Source organism: Hyla sarda, unplaced genomic scaffold (assembly GCF_029499605.1).
Source record: "Hyla sarda isolate aHylSar1 unplaced genomic scaffold, aHylSar1.hap1 scaffold_358, whole genome shotgun sequence".
Taxonomy (NCBI): domain Eukaryota; kingdom Metazoa; phylum Chordata; class Amphibia; order Anura; family Hylidae; genus Hyla; species Hyla sarda.
In genome coordinates, this window is record NW_026610350.1 from 155,811 (window position 1) to 170,300 (window position 14,490).

At 45.0% G+C, this 14,490-nt stretch overlaps 5 non-coding genes across 5 annotated transcripts; all 5 read left to right on the forward strand.

Moving 5' to 3' along the window:
• Positions 1 to 191, forward strand: LOC130331788 (U2 spliceosomal RNA). The gene has a single exon (XR_008874599.1). It is a non-coding gene; the product is annotated as a U2 spliceosomal RNA (small nuclear RNA).
• Positions 192 to 2,290: 2,099 nt separating this feature from the next.
• On the forward strand, positions 2,291 to 2,481 carry LOC130331790 (U2 spliceosomal RNA). Its single transcript, XR_008874601.1, has one exon. It is a non-coding gene; the product is annotated as a U2 spliceosomal RNA (small nuclear RNA).
• A 2,092-nt stretch (positions 2,482 to 4,573) lies between these two features.
• Positions 4,574 to 4,764, forward strand: LOC130331791 (U2 spliceosomal RNA). Its single transcript, XR_008874602.1, has one exon. It is a non-coding gene; the product is annotated as a U2 spliceosomal RNA (small nuclear RNA).
• Positions 4,765 to 6,861: 2,097 nt separating this feature from the next.
• Positions 6,862 to 7,052, forward strand: LOC130331792 (U2 spliceosomal RNA). Its single transcript, XR_008874603.1, has one exon. It is a non-coding gene; the product is annotated as a U2 spliceosomal RNA (small nuclear RNA).
• Positions 7,053 to 9,143: 2,091 nt separating this feature from the next.
• LOC130331794 (U2 spliceosomal RNA) lies at positions 9,144 to 9,334 on the forward strand. Its single transcript, XR_008874604.1, has one exon. It is a non-coding gene; the product is annotated as a U2 spliceosomal RNA (small nuclear RNA).
• The last annotated feature ends 5,156 nt before the right edge of the window (positions 9,335 to 14,490 follow it).

The following is a 14,490-nucleotide window of genomic DNA, read 5'->3' on the forward strand; positions in this document are numbered from 1 at the left end:
ATCGCTTCTCGGCCTTTTGGCTAAGATCAAGTGTAGTATCTGTTCTTATCAGTTTAATATCTGATACGTCCCCTATCTGGGGACCATATATTAAATGGATTTTTGAGAACGGGGGCCGATTTCGAAGCTTGCTTCCGTCGCCCTATGCATTGACCCGATATGGCAGTATCTTCGGGTACAGTGCACCACCCCCTTACAGGGTTAAAAAGAAAGATTCCTACTTTCATTGCTACCTGCTTGCTGGCTAGCCAGCTAGCCAGCCCTGTGGGCCTTGCTGCTGCTGCAGCCAAAAAACAAAAGGTGGTGCTGCTGCTGCTTCTGCTGCTTCTGCTTCTGCTTGTGTCTGGCCCCTGTTGGAGCGTCCAGGCACAGGACTTCTGCTGCTGCTGACTAAATGGCCTCCTTAATTGGATCATTTGAGTAGCCAGCACACCTGTGCAGGTAGGGCATGACATGATAGGCAGCTGCCTTGATAGCGGGTGGGTGCTGAATGTTCCTAATTGACAAAATAAGATTAATGCTTATGAAGAAATATAAAATCTCATCCCTTCCCCAATATCGCGCCACACCCCTACCCCTTAATTCCCTGGTTGAACGTGATGGACATATGTCTTTTTTCGACCGTACTAACTATGTAACTATGTAACATAACATGGGGGGGGGGGGGGGGGGGGTCTCCTGGCTGTTCACACAGGTGTGTCATTGCTGTACATTGACCATGCATTGCTTCTGTGGTATTGCAAAGGCAAAGACAAATGCTTCCAGCCATCCATTGCACTAATGGATTGGTCATCAGCTGGCTGTCTATGTCCCGCATCAATATAGACCAAAGTACAGAGGGTTAGGCTATGCTATTGTGCACCTACCTGATGCATCAGAAGGTGCGAGGCCCTTGCTAAATTCTGTGCACAGACTTTGAGATCTATGCTTTAGACTGTATCTAAACCTGCTCCAACATGGACTGACATTCTGGCCTACTTTCAGCCGATGCGACTTGTCTGTCGCTGAACAGTCGCTTTTTATGTATTCAGCACCTATGTATAATGTTGTAAAAATGCTCTAGAAGCTAAAGTCGCAGAAATGTCACACATATTTGGCCTGCAACTTTCTGTGCGACAAATTCAGACAGGAAAAATCAGTATAAATCCTTAGAAAATTATCCCCCAGTGTCTCCATCTGCTGGCGGTATTGAATAAGCATTGCTGCACTGATGGGGTATGCATTAGACGAAAAAAAAGAAGAAAAAGAAGAATAATACGCCCAGAAAAGAGGCGAAAAGGAGAAAAACGTAAAAAAACGTGAAAAAAAAGTAAGAGGAAGAGAAGGGAAAAAAAGGTGGAAATGGGTTTAAAAGTGATTTCGGCGGAGAAATATATATATATATATATATATATATATATATATATATATATATATATGCGCACACACACACATAGATATAAACGTATTCTCCGTTGAGATATTGCAGCCGCTGCTGTGTCCAGGCCCAGGAGCCTTAGCACTGTGCTGTGATGTCACTCAATACCACTGACATCACTAGGTGTAAACAACATCTCTCCTTTGCTGTGTATGTGACTATGGAGCTGTTTGGTGATGTCGTCTATTACGGCCTTCATAGAAGCAACAGGAGATTGTTGCATCCATCTTGAACCCTCAGAACTACAGTGCTATGATGTCACTCACTTCCACAGGCCTTGCAGAGTGTAAACAACAACAACCCAGCTTTGTTGTGTATGTAACCAAAGGGATTTGTGATGTCACCTAGAACCTTCACAGCAGCGACAGCTTTATGAGGAGCATCAGCACTGCTCTGCCTGAGCAGAACCATCACCGCCATAGGTTGTCAAATAACCCGGATTTAACCCACACAGGTAAGTCCAATGGGGTGCAGGCATGTCCTCTATGCTTACAGCTTCCCGTGGGTGTTGGTTTGATACCGTTTGGGGACAGCCAAGGAGGCATCTGCAGGCAACAAAGGTAGGTGTGTGCTTGTGTGTGTGTTTCCTATGCAGATCCTAAGCCCAGTGTCACATGCAAGTAGGAGGAGTAAGAAGGGTTCCTGGCAAATCCGGGTTATGGATTGCATTTAAAAAGGCCCCGTGGGAGTGCAATGGGCCCCTGTCTTGCTGCTTAGCAATAATGGTATGGGTTTAGGTTCTGCTGTGTGTACTGGTGGTTGACTGCCCCCCAGCCCAGAGTGTGCATGGAAAATTGTCTGGCAGCCTCCCTGACAGCAAGCAGTGATAGTGCCCATGAAGGGGACCTTGTTGGGCCCGCCCCTTTCACGGTTATCGCTTCTCGGCCTTTTGGCTAAGATCAAGTGTAGTATCTGTTCTTATCAGTTTAATATCTGATACGTCCCCTATCTGGGGACCATATATTAAATGGATTTTTGAGAACGGGGGCCGATTTCGAAGCTTGCTTCCGTCGCCCTATGCATTGACCCGATATGGCAGTATCTTCGGGTACAGTGCACCACCCCCTTACAGGGTTAAAAAGAAAGATTCCTACTTTCATTGCTACCTGCTTGCTGGCTAGCCAGCTAGCCAGCCCTGTGGGCCTTGCTGCTGCTGCAGCCAAAAAACAAAAGGTGGTGCTGCTGCTGCTTCTGCTGCTTCTGCTTCTGCTTGTGTCTGGCCCCTGTTGGAGCGTCCAGGCACAGGACTTCTGCTGCTGCTGACTAAATGGCCTCCTTAATTGGATCATTTGAGTAGCCAGCACACCTGTGCAGGTAGGGCATGACATGATAGGCAGCTGCCTTGATAGCGGGTGGGTGCTGAATGTTCCTAATTGACAAAATAAGATTAATGCTTATGAAGAAATATAAAATCTCATCCCTTCCCCAATATCGCGCCACACCCCTACCCCTTAATTCCCTGGTTGAACGTGATGGACATATGTCTTTTTTCGACCGTACTAACTATGTAACTATGTAACATAACATGGGGGGGGGGGGGGGGGTCTCCTGGCTGTTCACACAGGTGTGTCATTGCTGTACATTGACCATGCATTGCTTCTGTGGTATTGCAAAGGCAAAGACAAATGCTTCCAGCCATCCATTGCACTAATGGATTGGTCATCAGCTGGCTGTCTATGTCCCGCATCAATATAGACCAAAGTACAGAGGGTTAGGCTATGCTATTGTGCACCTACCTGATGCATCAGAAGGTGCGAGGCCCTTGCTAAATTCTGTGCACAGACTTTGAGATCTATGCTTTAGACTGTATCTAAACCTGCTCCAACATGGACTGACATTCTGGCCTACTTTCAGCCGATGCGACTTGTCTGTCGCTGAACAGTCGCTTTTTATGTATTAAGCACCTATGTATAATGTTGTAAAAATGCTCTAGAAGCTAAAGTCGCAGAAATGTCACACATATTTGGCCTGCAACTTTCTGTGCGACAAATTCAGACAGGAAAAATCAGTATAAATCCTTAGAAAATTATCCCCCAGTGTCTCCATCTGCTGGCGGTATTGAATAAGCATTGCTGCACTGATGGGGTATGCATTAGACGAAAAAAAAGAAGAAAAAGAAGAATAATACGCCCAGAAAAGAGGCGAAAAGGAGAAAAACGTAAAAAAACGTGAAAAAAAAGTAAGAGGAAGAGAAGGGAAAAAAAGGTGGAAATGGGTTTAAAAGTGATTTCGGCGGAGAAATATATATATATATATATATATATATATATATATATATATATATGCGCACACACACACATAGATATAAACGTATTCTCCGTTGAGATATTGCAGCCGCTGCTGTGTCCAGGCCCAGGAGCCTTAGCACTGTGCTGTGATGTCACTCAATACCACTGACATCACTAGGTGTAAACAACATCTCTCCTTTGCTGTGTATGTGACTATGGAGCTGTTTGGTGATGTCGTCTATTACGGCCTTCATAGAAGCAACAGGAGATTGTTGCATCCATCTTGAACCCTCAGAACTACAGTGCTATGATGTCACTCACTTCCACAGGCCTTGCAGAGTGTAAACAACAACAACCCAGCTTTGTTGTGTATGTAACCAAAGGGATTTGTGATGTCACCTAGAACCTTCACAGCAGCGACAGCTTTATGAGGAGCATCAGCACTGCTCTGCCTGAGCAGAACCATCACCGCCATAGGTTGTCAAATAACCCGGATTTAACCCACACAGGTAAGTCCAATGGGGTGCAGGCATGTCCTCTATGCTTACAGCTTCCCGTGGGTGTTGGTTTGATACCGTTTGGGGACAGCCAAGGAGGCATCTGCAGGCAACAAAGGTAGGTGTGTGCTTGTGTGTGTGTTTCCTATGCAGATCCTAAGCCCAGTGTCACATGCAAGTAGGAGGAGTAAGAAGGGTTCCTGGCAAATCCGGGTTATGGATTGCATTTAAAAAGGCCCCGTGGGAGTGCAATGGGCCCCTGTCTTGCTGCTTAGCAATAATGGTATGGGTTTAGGTTCTGCTGTGTGTACTGGTGGTTGACTGCCCCCCAGCCCAGAGTGTGCATGGAAAATTGTCTGGCAGCCTCCCTGACAGCAAGCAGTGATAGTGCCCATGAAGGGGACCTTGTTGGGCCCGCCCCTTTCACGGTTATCGCTTCTCGGCCTTTTGGCTAAGATCAAGTGTAGTATCTGTTCTTATCAGTTTAATATCTGATACGTCCCCTATCTGGGGACCATATATTAAATGGATTTTTGAGAACGGGGGCCGATTTCGAAGCTTGCTTCCGTCGCCCTATGCATTGACCCGATATGGCAGTATCTTCGGGTACAGTGCACCACCCCCTTACAGGGTTAAAAAGAAAGATTCCTACTTTCATTGCTACCTGCTTGCTGGCTAGCCAGCTAGCCAGCCCTGTGGGCCTTGCTGCTGCTGCAGCAGCCAAAAAACAAAAGGTGGTGCTGCTGCTGCTTCTGCTGCTTCTGCTTCTGCTTGTGTCTGGCCCCTGTTGGAGCGTCCAGGCACAGGACTTCTGCTGCTGCTGACTAAATGGCCTCCTTAATTGGATCATTTGAGTAGCCAGCACACCTGTGCAGGTAGGGCATGACATGATAGGCAGCTGCCTTGATAGCGGGTGGGTGCTGAATGTTCCTAATTGACAAAATAAGATTAATGCTTATGAAGAAATATAAAATCTCATCCCTTCCCCAATATCGCGCCACACCCCTACCCCTTAATTCCCTGGTTGAACGTGATGGACATATGTCTTTTTTCGACCGTACTAACTATGTAACTATGTAACATAACATGGGGGGGGGGGGGGGGGTCTCCTGGCTGTTCACACAGGTGTGTCATTGCTGTACATTGACCATGCATTGCTTCTGTGGTATTGCAAAGGCAAAGACAAATGCTTCCAGCCATCCATTGCACTAATGGATTGGTCATCAGCTGGCTGTCTATGTCCCGCATCAATATAGACCAAAGTACAGAGGGTTAGGCTATGCTATTGTGCACCTACCTGATGCATCAGAAGGTGCGAGGCCCTTGCTAAATTCTGTGCACAGACTTTGAGATCTATGCTTTAGACTGTATCTAAACCTGCTCCAACATGGACTGACATTCTGGCCTACTTTCAGCCGATGCGACTTGTCTGTCGCTGAACAGTCGCTTTTTATGTATTCAGCACCTATGTATAATGTTGTAAAAATGCTCTAGAAGCTAAAGTCGCAGAAATGTCACACATATTTGGCCTGCAACTTTCTGTGCGACAAATTCAGACAGGAAAAATCAGTATAAATCCTTAGAAAATTATCCCCCAGTGTCTCCATCTGCTGGCGGTATTGAATAAGCATTGCTGCACTGATGGGGTATGCATTAGACGAAAAAAAAGAAGAAAAAGAAGAATAATACGCCCAGAAAAGAGGCGAAAAGGAGAAAAACGTAAAAAAACGTGAAAAAAAAGTAAGAGGAAGAGAAGGGAAAAAAAGGTGGAAATGGGTTTAAAAGTGATTTCGGCGGAGAAATATATATATATATATATATATATATATATATATATATATATATATGCGCACACACACACATAGATATAAACGTATTCTCCGTTGAGATATTGCAGCCGCTGCTGTGTCCAGGCCCAGGAGCCTTAGCACTGTGCTGTGATGTCACTCAATACCACTGACATCACTAGGTGTAAACAACATCTCTCCTTTGCTGTGTATGTGACTATGGAGCTGTTTGGTGATGTCGTCTATTACGGCCTTCATAGAAGCAACAGGAGATTGTTGCATCCATCTAGAACCCTCAGAACTACAGTGCTATGATGTCACTCACTTCCACAGGCCTTGCAGAGTGTAAACAACAACAACCCAGCTTTGTTGTGTATGTAACCAAAGGGATTTGTGATGTCACCTAGAACCTTCACAGCAGCGACAGCTTTATGAGGAGCATCAGCACTGCTCTGCCTGAGCAGAACCATCACCGCCATAGGTTGTCAAATAACCCGGATTTAACCCACACAGGTAAGTCCAATGGGGTGCAGGCATGTCCTCTATGCTTACAGCTTCCCGTGGGTGTTGGTTTGATACCGTTTGGGGACAGCCAAGGAGGCATCTGCAGGCAACAAAGGTAGGTGTGTGCTTGTGTGTGTGTTTCCTATGCAGATCCTAAGCCCAGTGTCACATGCAAGTAGGAGGAGTAAGAAGGGTTCCTGGCAAATCCGGGTTATGGATTGCATTTAAAAAGGCCCCGTGGGAGTGCAATGGGCCCCTGTCTTGCTGCTTAGCAATAATGGTATGGGTTTAGGTTCTGCTGTGTGTACTGGTGGTTGACTGCCCCCCAGCCCAGAGTGTGCATGGAAAATTGTCTGGCAGCCTCCCTGACAGCAAGCAGTGATAGTGCCCATGAAGGGGACCTTGTTGGGCCCGCCCCTTTCACGGTTATCGCTTCTCGGCCTTTTGGCTAAGATCAAGTGTAGTATCTGTTCTTATCAGTTTAATATCTGATACGTCCCCTATCTGGGGACCATATATTAAATGGATTTTTGAGAACGGGGGCCGATTTCGAAGCTTGCTTCCGTCGCCCTATGCATTGACCCGATATGGCAGTATCTTCGGGTACAGTGCACCACCCCCTTACAGGGTTAAAAAGAAAGATTCCTACTTTCATTGCTACCTGCTTGCTGGCTAGCCAGCTAGCCAGCCCTGTGGGCCTTGCTGCTGCTGCAGCCAAAAAACAAAAGGTGGTGCTGCTGCTGCTTCTGCTGCTTCTGCTTCTGCTTGTGTCTGGCCCCTGTTGGAGCGTCCAGGCACAGGACTTCTGCTGCTGCTGACTAAATGGCCTCCTTAATTGGATCATTTGAGTAGCCAGCACACCTGTGCAGGTAGGGCATGACATGATAGGCAGCTGCCTTGATAGCGGGTGGGTGCTGAATGTTCCTAATTGACAAAATAAGATTAATGCTTATGAAGAAATATAAAATCTCATCCCTTCCCCAATATCGCGCCACACCCCTACCCCTTAATTCCCTGGTTGAACGTGATGGACATATGTCTTTTTTCGACCGTACTAACTATGTAACTATGTAACATAACATGGGGGGGGGGGGGTCTCCTGGCTGTTCACACAGGTGTGTCATTGCTGTACATTGACCATGCATTGCTTCTGTGGTATTGCAAAGGCAAAGACAAATGCTTCCAGCCATCCATTGCACTAATGGATTGGTCATCAGCTGGCTGTCTATGTCCCGCATCAATATAGACCAAAGTACAGAGGGTTAGGCTATGCTATTGTGCACCTACCTGATGCATCAGAAGGTGCGAGGCCCTTGCTAAATTCTGTGCACAGACTTTGAGATCTATGCTTTAGACTGTATCTAAACCTGCTCCAACATGGACTGACATTCTGGCCTACTTTCAGCCGATGCGACTTGTCTGTCGCTGAACAGTCGCTTTTTATGTATTAAGCACCTATGTATAATGTTGTAAAAATGCTCTAGAAGCTAAAGTCGCAGAAATGTCACACATATTTGGCCTGCAACTTTCTGTGCGACAAATTCAGACAGGAAAAATCAGTATAAATCCTTAGAAAATTATCCCCCAGTGTCTCCATCTGCTGGCGGTATTGAATAAGCATTGCTGCACTGATGGGGTATGCATTAGACGAAAAAAAAGAAGAAAAAGAAGAATAATACGCCCAGAAAAGAGGCGAAAAGGAGAAAAACGTAAAAAAACGTGAAAAAAAAGTAAGAGGAAGAGAAGGGAAAAAAAGGTGGAAATGGGTTTAAAAGTGATTTCGGCGGAGAATATATATATATATATATATATATATATATATATATATATATATATATGCGCACACACACACATAGATATAAACGTATTCTCCGTTGAGATATTGCAGCCGCTGCTGTGTCCAGGCCCAGGAGCCTTAGCACTGTGCTGTGATGTCACTCAATACCACTGACATCACTAGGTGTAAACAACATCTCTCCTTTGCTGTGTATGTGACTATGGAGCTGTTTGGTGATGTCGTCTATTACGGCCTTCATAGAAGCAACAGGAGATTGTTGCATCCATCTTGAACCCTCAGAACTACAGTGCTATGATGTCACTCACTTCCACAGGCCTTGCAGAGTGTAAACAACAACAACCCAGCTTTGTTGTGTATGTAACCAAAGGGATTTGTGATGTCACCTAGAACCTTCACAGCAGCGACAGCTTTATGAGGAGCATCAGCACTGCTCTGCCTGAGCAGAACCATCACCGCCATAGGTTGTCAAATAACCCGGATTTAACCCACACAGGTAAGTCCAATGGGGTGCAGGCATGTCCTCTATGCTTACAGCTTCCCGTGGGTGTTGGTTTGATACCGTTTGGGGACAGCCAAGGAGGCATCTGCAGGCAACAAAGGTAGGTGTGTGCTTGTGTGTGTGTTTCCTATGCAGATCCTAAGCCCAGTGTCACATGCAAGTAGGAGGAGTAAGAAGGGTTCCTGGCAAATCCGGGTTATGGATTGCATTTAAAAAGGCCCCGTGGGAGTGCAATGGGCCCCTGTCTTGCTGCTTAGCAATAATGGTATGGGTTTAGGTTCTGCTGTGTGTACTGGTGGTTGACTGCCCCCCAGCCCAGAGTGTGCATGGAAAATTGTCTGGCAGCCTCCCTGACAGCAAGCAGTGATAGTGCCCATGAAGGGGACCTTGTTGGGCCCGCCCCTTTCACGGTTATCGCTTCTCGGCCTTTTGGCTAAGATCAAGTGTAGTATCTGTTCTTATCAGTTTAATATCTGATACGTCCCCTATCTGGGGACCATATATTAAATGGATTTTTGAGAACGGGGGCCGATTTCGAAGCTTGCTTCCGTCGCCCTATGCATTGACCCGATATGGCAGTATCTTCGGGTACAGTGCACCACCCCCTTACAGGGTTAAAAAGAAAGATTCCTACTTTCATTGCTACCTGCTTGCTGGCTAGCCAGCTAGCCAGCCCTGTGGGCCTTGCTGCTGCTGCAGCCAAAAAACAAAAGGTGGTGCTGCTGCTGCTTCTGCTGCTTCTGCTTCTGCTTGTGTCTGGCCCCTGTTGGAGCGTCCAGGCACAGGACTTCTGCTGCTGCTGACTAAATGGCCTCCTTAATTGGATCATTTGAGTAGCCAGCACACCTGTGCAGGTAGGGCATGACATGATAGGCAGCTGCCTTGATAGCGGGTGGGTGCTGAATGTTCCTAATTGACAAAATAAGATTAATGCTTATGAAGAAATATAAAATCTCATCCCTTCCCCAATATCGCGCCACACCCCTACCCCTTAATTCCCTGGTTGAACGTGATGGACATATGTCTTTTTTCGACCGTACTAACTATGTAACTATGTAACATAACATGGGGGGGGGGGGGGGGGGTCTCCTGGCTGTTCACACAGGTGTGTCATTGCTGTACATTGACCATGCATTGCTTCTGTGGTATTGCAAAGGCAAAGACAAATGCTTCCAGCCATCCATTGCACTAATGGATTGGTCATCAGCTGGCTGTCTATGTCCCGCATCAATATAGACCAAAGTACAGAGGGTTAGGCTATGCTATTGTGCACCTACCTGATGCATCAGAAGGTGCGAGGCCCTTGCTAAATTCTGTGCACAGACTTTGAGATCTATGCTTTAGACTGTATCTAAACCTGCTCCAACATGGACTGACATTCTGGCCTACTTTCAGCCGATGCGACTTGTCTGTCGCTGAACAGTCGCTTTTTATGTATTCAGCACCTATGTATAATGTTGTAAAAATGCTCTAGAAGCTAAAGTCGCAGAAATGTCACACATATTTGGCCTGCAACTTTCTGTGCGACAAATTCAGACAGGAAAAATCAGTATAAATCCTTAGAAAATTATCCCCCAGTGTCTCCATCTGCTGGCGGTATTGAATAAGCATTGCTGCACTGATGGGGTATGCATTAGACGAAAAAAAAGAAGAAAAAGAAGAATAATACGCCCAGAAAAGAGGCGAAAAGGAGAAAAACGTAAAAAAACGTGAAAAAAAAGTAAGAGGAAGAGAAGGGAAAAAAAGGTGGAAATGGGTTTAAAAGTGATTTCGGCGGAGAAATATATATATATATATATATATATATATATATATATATATATGCGCACACACACACATAGATATAAACGTATTCTCCGTTGAGATATTGCAGCCGCTGCTGTGTCCAGGCCCAGGAGCCTTAGCACTGTGCTGTGATGTCACTCAATACCACTGACATCACTAGGTGTAAACAACATCTCTCCTTTGCTGTGTATGTGACTATGGAGCTGTTTGGTGATGTCGTCTATTACGGCCTTCATAGAAGCAACAGGAGATTGTTGCATCCATCTTGAACCCTCAGAACTACAGTGCTATGATGTCACTCACTTCCACAGGCCTTGCAGAGTGTAAACAACAACAACCCAGCTTTGTTGTGTATGTAACCAAAGGGATTTGTGATGTCACCTAGAACCTTCACAGCAGCGACAGCTTTATGAGGAGCATCAGCACTGCTCTGCCTGAGCAGAACCATCACCGCCATAGGTTGTCAAATAACCCGGATTTAACCCACACAGGTAAGTCCAATGGGGTGCAGGCATGTCCTCTATGCTTACAGCTTCCCGTGGGTGTTGGTTTGATACCGTTTGGGGACAGCCAAGGAGGCATCTGCAGGCAACAAAGGTAGGTGTGTGCTTGTGTGTGTGTTTCCTATGCAGATCCTAAGCCCAGTGTCACATGCAAGTAGGAGGAGTAAGAAGGGTTCCTGGCAAATCCGGGTTATGGATTGCATTTAAAAAGGCCCCGTGGGAGTGCAATGGGCCCCTGTCTTGCTGCTTAGCAATAATGGTATGGGTTTAGGTTCTGCTGTGTGTACTGGTGGTTGACTGCCCCCCAGCCCAGAGTGTGCATGGAAAATTGTCTGGCAGCCTCCCTGACAGCAAGCAGTGATAGTGCCCATGAAGGGGACCTTGTTGGGCCCGCCCCTTTCACGGTTATCGCTTCTCGGCCTTTTGGCTAGATCAAGTGTCTGGTCAGGAGGATCCTGGGAGTTTGTCCTACCTTTTCCAAGGGGGGCTGCTACGAGGAACCGAAAAGGCGATCGACAAGATGGGTGTTCGCATCCGTTACCTTACATCCGGTGAAACGCGGATTCGTTTTTCCTTTCGCTTTGATGTTGATGAAGACAAGCAAGAACTCGTCCAACTTTCTTATTTTGTGAAAGAAACTCTCTACAAGCTTCTTGGGGTGAAGAAAGAGAACATCGTCTGTCTCAGAGATCCTCGGAAGGGCAGCTTCATCCTAACTCTGGACTCTGCTTATGCATGCCAGAATCTTTTTGAGAAGCTGAAAAGCAATCAAGACCTTGCTGAGCTTGATGGGATCACGGTCACAGTGTTGTATACTGGAGGCGATATTCCTCTAGTTGTGTGTATGCACAATCCCTTTGTGACTGTGTCCCATATTGAGCTCTTTTTGGGGAAATACTGCAGTTCTGTTAAGTATTCCCATAAGGTGATGAATTCAGAAGACCTATGGACGGGGAAACATAAGTTTTTTGTGAAAATGAAGGAGGATGCTACTGGCATTGGAGGGTTGTGTCATCCACCCTCCAACTTTTCTATCGGTCGGGATAAGGGCTATTTGTTTTATCCCGAGATGCCTACTTTTTGTAGGAAATGTAAGAAATTCGGACATACTATGGAAGTTTGCACGGACACTACAGTTCGCTGTGGTCGGTGCAATCAAGAAGGCCATGTTTCTAAGGACTGTGCTAAAATCGTCTGCAACATTTGTGGTGAAGAAGGCCATGCCTTTAAAGATTGCAGTCTCCGTTCCAGTGTAGCTAGATCGTGGGCTGACCGTGTAGCGGGGAGAGTGGGTGTAGTGCAAGCTGAAGTACCACCTGCGAAAGCACCCCAGCGGTCTGAGGCGCCTTCAGAAAAGCCGGCTGTAACTTCTCATGTCGTGGCGGAGCTTATGGACCTTTCTGCTGTGCCTGAGACAGAGGGGAGACCTTCTGTGGAGGGTTCTGGTGGTGGAGGGTCACTAGTGAGCAGTGAAGCCATGGAGGTTGGCGTGAAGGAGATCAAGCGGAAGAAGGAACTTGGAGATGAGCCACAACTTGGCATTAAACGGCCTGTCAAAAAAAGCTCAGACGAATGTGAGGACAGTCAACATGCATGGAGGCCTTCTATAAGATCAGCGTCCGATCCAAAAAATATCAAAGAGTTCGAAAGCCCGGAGTCACCTGTGGGTTTCATATCGGACTCAAACTCCAGTAGCGAATAGCTTCCTTAAAGTGCTCCTCTCTTAATGTGAGAGGTCTAAAGAGCCCTACGAGAAGGGCTGCTTTGTTTAGTTTTTTAGAGACCTTGGACTGTTCTCTGTTCTTTTTACAAGAATGTGGAATTGAACATAGTCCAAATTATGAGGACCTTTGTCGTAGCTGGACTTTGGGACCATCGGTCTGGTCGGGTGACAATCTGAACAGATCTTCAGGTGTTGGGATCTTGTTTAGAGGTTCAGATGTACAAGTTTTGTCCTTCTTAGAAATTATACCTGGTAGAGCGCTATTAGTTAATATTAAGTACAATGGCTCAGAGATTAAGCTTTTTAACATCTATGCTTCTCCTGAAAAAAATGAGAGAGCCGACTTGATTAATGATATTCAGGCTTTTATCCCAGGTTCAACACCTATTTTAATGGCTGGAGATTTTAATTGTTGTATGAGTGGTGATCATCGTGAGAGTGGAAGTGTGCATGTCAGAGTGGATAAAACAGAGAAACAGATTAAGAGTATGACTGAGGATTTTAACTTTACCGATGTCTGGAGGAGAAAATACCCAGACGACCCTGGTTACACATGGGAAAATAATGTCTGCAAATCCAGGATTGATTTTATTTTTTTATCGGAAAAGTTTTAATCTAGTTGAGGTTTCTCTTTTATCGAATATTTTCTCTGATCATAAGTTATTACATGCACATGTCACTTTACCTGGCCTAGAGAAAGGCAGAGGCGTTTGGAAGCTCAACACTACTTTATTAGAGGACATGAAAACAAAAAATGATTTTATTGCTGCTTATAACAAATGGAGATTGCGTCAATCCCAATATAAAAATATTTTGGATTGGTGGGAGGATGTTAAAAAGTGGACTAAACTGTTTTTTATCCGTGTGGGCATCCAAAAGGCTAAGGAGAAAAAGTTATGGTTTAAAATGTTAAACACTAAAATCCAAACATATTATAAACTAAAGCAAGCCGGGCTTGAGATGGATGATGTTATTGCTCAGACAAAGAATGAAATAAAAAATGCCATTAGTCAAAAAGGAAAAGAAATGATTTTTAACAGCAAGGTGCAATGTCTGGAGAATGATGAAAAGTGTTCGAGATTCTTTTTTAAGAAGGTGGTGGGAAAGAAAGAAATGATATCTGTAATAGAAGGGAAGATAACTAATGAAGAGATGTTGCGAGAAGCACAAGTATTTTATCAGGAGCTTTTTAATAAAAAAGATATTGATATTTCCTTTACTAATGATGTTTTAGATACCTTGGATTCAAAACTTGACAAAACTGACCAAGAGAGCCTTTGTGATGAAATCTTTTTACCTGAACTTTTAAGCACTTTTAAGAGTTTTTTAAATGGTAAAACACCTGGTTCGGATGGGTTGCCAGTTGAATTTTATCTGTGTTTTTGGTCCATTTTAAAAGATGATCTTTTAGGTATTTTTAACTGTGCTTTTAAATCTGAGATTTTACCTGCGTCCTGGAGAGATGGTGTTGTTACTCTGATTTTTAAAAAAGGAGACATCTCTAAATTAGAAAATTGGAGGCCTATTACCCTGCTAAATACAGACTATAAGGTTTTAGCAAAAATTTTAGCAAATAGGCTCAAGCAGGTAATTTCTAAGGTTATACACAGTGACCAAGTATGCGGAGTACCTGGAAGGAAAATAAGTGATCATCTAAACCTTGTAAAAGATGTTTTATGGTATCAGAAACAATGTGATCAGAAATTGGCAATTTTATCCTTGGATTTTCAAAAGGCTTATGACCGTGTT